Source organism: Leiobunum rupestre, chromosome 2 (genome assembly GCF_980474605.1).
Source record: "Leiobunum rupestre chromosome 2, qqLeiRupe1.1.hap1, whole genome shotgun sequence".
In the NCBI taxonomy this organism is placed as follows: domain Eukaryota; kingdom Metazoa; phylum Arthropoda; class Arachnida; order Opiliones; family Sclerosomatidae; genus Leiobunum; species Leiobunum rupestre.
In genome coordinates, this window is record NC_143385.1 from 9902053 (window position 1) to 9908328 (window position 6276).

Sequence of the window (6276 nt, forward strand, 5' to 3'; positions counted from 1 at the left end):
AAAAGGACTTTTAAACAATTCGAGGTAACCAGTGTAAAAAAAATTAACTTAAACAGTATTTAAAATCCGTGCTGCTTGGTTTTGCGCGAGAGAACGAACGAAATATTACAATAGGAAAGGTAGGTGTTTTATAGAAATAGTAATGAAAATTAAAACACAAATGGCTCTATACGCTTCGAGCTTAGGAAATATAGCGCCATCTGTCTTAATATCCGTGAACTAAATATGTGAAGAAATAGCAGACGACTTTTGAATATTAATGTTTTTCGGTTGAAAATTTCAGCTGTGGCGCAGAGATAATTTAAAATACGCACGAAGCTTATTCCACAATCCGGCAACACTGTTGACCAAGATTTTATTCTATACATAGCCGAGGCGATACTGGGTTTGATCAGTTCTTGTTCTCGTCACCGTCCTCACTATAGGGTCATTCCATTTAGAATCAGGTAAAGCGACCACCATGAGTCAACGGATTTTCATCAAATTTGGAACACATATTTCAGTTGCCAAAATATGAAAGATTTCCAAATATTTCTCTAAAATAATGAGTGGTTTTTGATTTATATCAAAATGGCCGCCACCCCTGAAAAACCATCTCTTTGAAAACTCAAATCCGTACCCTTTTATATAATTCACTGTAAAATCCTATTTTTACATACAATCTCAACGAAATTGACGTAGTTTATGTACAACAAACCGATAAAACCGAATACGAAATCAAACGTGACGTATAATTTATATTTTCTGCGTTATCATGTCGTTTTTGTAAGAAAACGTAGATTCGGGGGGTGTTTTATTTGAGACAATAACGCAAGACGCCCAACTCGAAAATAATTATATAATATTTGACGTTATAAAGCGTAAAGAGACCTTTCTAACCAAATATTGGTATATTTGAGTATTTGTGTGTATAACGGCAATAACTGTTTTTGAAAAACTGCAAGAAATACGGTTTTAGCGTTAAATCAAATCCGTACCCTTTTATATAATTCACTGTAAAAACTTATTTTTACCTACAGTCTGAACGACATTGACGTAGTTTATGTAAAACAAAGCGTTATAACCGAAAACGAAATCAAACATGACATATCTTTTATATTTTCTGCGTTATCAAGTCTTTTTTTAAGAAAAGGTAGATTCGGGGGGTGTTTGTTTTGAGACAATAACGCAAGACGCCCAACACGAAAATAAATATATCATATATGCCATTATAGAGCGTAAAGAGACCTTTCTAACCATATATTAGTATATTTGAGTATTTGAGTGTGTCACGGCAATAACTGTATTTGAAAAACTGCAAGAAATACGGTTTTAACGTTTAATCAATTCCGTACTTTTTAGAAAGTATCTTATAAATAATATACTTTACGTAACAAAATTTGACAAAACGAGAAACATACAGAAAATGTCGTATTTATTTAATATTTTTTGGTCGTGCATTCGATCTGGTTTAGGAAATTTTTTTAAATACTGAAATTTTCGTTTCAAATATTTCTTGAGCTCGTTTAAGAAAATCACTGTTAAACATGAAACACCTGCCAGAAGTGGTCGTTGGCTCTGGATCAGGTAATAGGCAAAGTATATCTTTAAGGGGAACAAAGCATTCGTCTTTTCTTTTAGGCCAACTTAAGACATTCGTAAGTTGATCTCTAAACATGAACTTTAAACGATAATCGTTCTTTTCTTTGTGAGTGGCAAGTACGGTGGCTACTAGGGTTGCAACGGTTCCACTTTTTTGGACTATCTCGGTTCCGGATCCGGTTCCGGTTCCTAAATGTTTGCTTTATCGGTTCCGGTTACGGTTCCGGTTCCGGTTCCTAAATGTTTGCTTTATCGGTTCCGGTTACGGTTCCGGTTCCGGTTCTTAAAATTTTAATTTATCGGTTCCGGTTTCGGTTACGGTTTTCAAAATTTAGAACCGATCAGTTCCGGTTCCTATACGGTTCCAGTGTGTTTAGTATTAATTGAAGTTAAATACACAAGCCATTCCAATGAAGTTAAAGAGAAATAAAATCCATCACATTTATTTATTTAGAATAAAAAATTTGTTTTTACGAGTTAATCGAAAAATTTGTTTTTGATAATTTATATTTTAAAAATAGTAGCTTCCTCAGTGACGAAGCTATGGGTTCGGGGTCCTCCCGCGAAACAGTTTTGAGGGTCCCGTATAATCATAAAGGCCAAGTCGCGATTATCGCCATCTAGAGTTAGGGCTAACATGTATCGCTTTCTCCAATTCGATTTAACACGTACTTGCATGTTAAATATATAAAACGCTTAAAAATGGCTTTAAGCCCTAAGTGAAACGATTAAGATAAATCACGGCCATCAGCGTCTGGAGCATATAAAACAAAGGTTCTGGTTCCGGTTCCGGATACGGATATCAAATTTGTATACTATCAATTCCGGTTTCGGTTCCGCGGTTCCTAGAATTTACTCGGTTCTTCTCGGTTCTGGTTACGGTTATCCGTTGCATCCCTAGTGGCTACATATCATACCTAGAGTTCTTAAATTACCGTAATTTAGGAAATCAGTAAATTACGCGGTAATTTACAGCGTAATTTACCGTGTTGCGGTAAATTACCTTAATTTTATTTTTTTTAAAAAAAGGTTTTTTTTATGATTAAAACAAGGAATACAAAGAAGAAACGCTTTTATTGGGTAAACAAATCGCATTTACCGGGCTTCACCGTTTGTTGCTCAAAATATTTCTTAATAACTAGGTCTACTTTCTCTCTTTTACCCATTTTTACCAAATAAAACTTTAAAGAAAGAATACTATATTCTTTCGCTAGACTACTTCGAAGTAACGCTAAACTAACGCAGATGTTCGGAATAACCAAGTGAAAATAAAACTAACATTTTAGCAGACGACAGATGAATCATGAATGTGATTTTTCTTAAACAGGGCTAGACATAAGTAATTAAGTATTCTTCCTATTAAACGTATCAAACTATTCTAACACGGCCTTCGACTCCTTGGAAATTCGCTACCAAAACGAATCTAGGTGGCGCATCGATGCCTAGCTCTTAGTGTTTGCTGGAATGAATTTACTTTATTAAACGATGCAAAAATACACTTAAACGCGAATAACGTTAGGTTTTGAGTTTTGTAATCTTGTGCGACGTATTTTACGTACATTTTAGCCCGAAAGATCAAAGAAATTGAGAAACAGTGAATCACGAATACGATGGTAAATTACCCTGGTAATTACCATTTTCGTAATTTACCTGAGAAAATTGTAAATTACTGTTACCAGGGTAATTTACCGCGTAAATTACCAGGGTAAATTACCGATTCGTATCTCTAATCATACCTCATCATAGATGGCAGAGATATATTGAAACCGAGGGGGTAAACACTTCGTGTAGTAGGTGTACACTTCTATTTGTATTACGAATAATTACTACAAATTACTTTGTAATACAGCGTAGTATTGTAGTATAGTGAATTATTGTATAAAACGGTGAATTACCTTGTAATACTGCGTAATATTGCGCGTAGTAAGTGTAGTACGTTGTCTATTAAGATGTAATGTGCATGATTACGGATTTGATTAAACGCTAAAACCGTATTTCTTGCAGTTTTTCAAATACATTTATGGCCGTTATACACACAAATACTCAAATATACTTATATATGGTTAGAAAGGTCTTTTTACGCTCTATAACGGCATATATGATATATTTAATTTCGAGTTGGGCGTCTTGCGTCATTGTCTCAAAAAAAAACACCCCCCAAATCTACCTTTTCTTAAAAAATGACTTGATAACGCAGAAAATATAAATGATACGTCATGTTTGATTACGTATTCGGTTTTATCGTTTTGTTGTACATAAACTACGTCAATTTCGTTGAGATTGTATGTAAAAATAGGATTTTACAGTGAATTATATAAAAGGGTACGGATTTAAGTTTTCAAAGAGATGGTTTTTCAGGGGTGGCGGCCATTTTGATATAAATCAAAAACCGCTCATTATTTTAGAGAAATATTTGGAAATCTTTCATATTTTGGCAACTGAAATATGTGTTCCAAATTTTATGAAAATCCGTTGACTCATGGTGGTCGCTTTACCTGATTCTAAATGGAATGACCCTATAGGTGGTTTCTTTTCCCCTGTTCTCGGACTGAAATTGTACTCTCTTTACCCTAAAACGTTTTTTTCGCCTGTTCCGGGGATGATAATTACTCCGACTGTTTTTCCACATATCAAACCCACAAAATGCAAAATGTAAAATCATGGACACTGTATCTCTAACCGGACGGGAAAAGCAGCCCAAAAGAGGTACCCCCTCACTGTCCGTTTGCGTCCTACTTCGTATTAGCTGAAATAGTCGGCCGTACTCGATTCGCAGGGCCGTCAAGGTCATTCGGAAGAATGTAAACCCCCATTTCAAACGGAACGTTTTGTCAACCACGTGACGAATTATATGGCATTGACAGCCCGTATCTTTCAAATTCTTGAACCTCCCCCCATAGAGGAATAGCCCTGGAGTGGTATTGATGGTTCTGATTGGGCTAAGCACTGACATTCCTCTTCAGAAATCGCGTAAAGGGGAATGTAGAAACGGGGGGGTATGTCGATTCATACATTCCAACAAAGGCAGCGCGATCATGGCGCGATCTACCGGTTAGGGTTTGAATTCTTTAAAAAGTCTACCTCGACTTTCCCCCCTTTTTTTCTCCGCACCTCGAACTGGCACTACGCTGTCGGATTTAGCGCCTATTTTCCTTTCCCCTCCTCTACTATTCCTCCATGCTCCCCCCCTTTACAGAGAGACGGTGGCGGCGGCATGTGATTTTGTATGGTGGAAGCTACAGCTTTTCCCGTCCGGTTAGAGATACAGTGTCCATGGTAAAATATAAAATAGTTTCATAGAAACTCAAAATGTAAAATTCTAAATACTTTTTGAACAACCCTGCACATTATACAATTTTCGTGGGCCAATTGGCTTACGCATTTTTGTTGCTTTTCATTTTCACACTGTGCACTTACAATGATAGTTAGAGAAGCATTTGAATTGCAGACAAGTGTATACCCCACTTTAATATAAACTTTTTTTGGTGCCAAATGTTGGCGATGCCATTTTGTACATGGCCATGGCGATCATAGTCGTTTTTAGATAGGCAGTATCAAGGAACCTTTGGGAACGAGGGGTGTGCAATAGGTAAAGAATAAAAGTAGCATTTAATTTTTTATTTTACGAGTATTAATCCAGAAAGCTAAGGTTGCGTATGGGATCCTAGCTTGTGGCACTGTGTGAAATCTAGGAGCTACTCCTTCTGCAAGTTCTCTCCCCACTGGTTAAAGGGGTTTTCATCAAGTTCTTCGGTTTCCTCCTCCATAAAAACTTGTTGAGGTTAATGGTAATAGTGCGTGTAGGTAGCTGTTGGCTAGCGTGGAATGAAGGCCTTGCCACCACCCTCATTGTAGTAGTTTGAATTAATGGCATTAAACGTCGCTAGATGGCTGTGGGACTAAGGTAGTGCCTTGGGTAATAGCCTAGCTGATTATTATTATCTTTCAAAACATAGAAATATTATAAATGTAACAGTGGAGTAGCCAGGATTTTGTTTCGGGGGGGGGGGTTGGCACACCATTGAAAAAAAAGTAAAAAAATAAAAATATTTGTACGTACGACCATACGTTTCGGGGGGAGGCATGTGCCCCCTGTGCCCCCCTGGCTACGCCACTGAAATGTAACATTAACATAACATTGAGATATCGTTATTTCATTGAGTACATACAACAACTACCAGGTGAATAGAGATGGCGTTAATGACTGGACAATATTTTAGCATGAAACAAATTCTATCCATCTATGAATATTTTAATTAATGTATTTGCAATGCAGTGGTCACCTTGGATTACCTACAGCCTCATAAACGGGAAACCTGTCGATTTACAAGGACCGATGGCAACTCTTTTGGAAAACTTGGAAAGGTTTTTTAAAATACGGTAACTTAAAAAAGATAACTTCTTTTTGTTTCCTGTAAAATCCCTTCTTTGGGCAACAATACAATAAACAGTATAGCAGACGATAATAAAGAATGCGAATAATAATAATAATTTAATAATTATTAAAAGGACCCAAATAGAGAGCCCCCGTGAGGACATGTTGTCAGAATTTATAGCCCGCTGTACCGGTAAAATCAAGAAACCACACCAGCGGAGGCCCGTGAGGACAGTTGTCGTACTATTACGACCCACAAAATTGTTATATAAACCCCTTTTTGGTGGAAACTAGGAGATCGCAGCCAGCCTTTAAACACG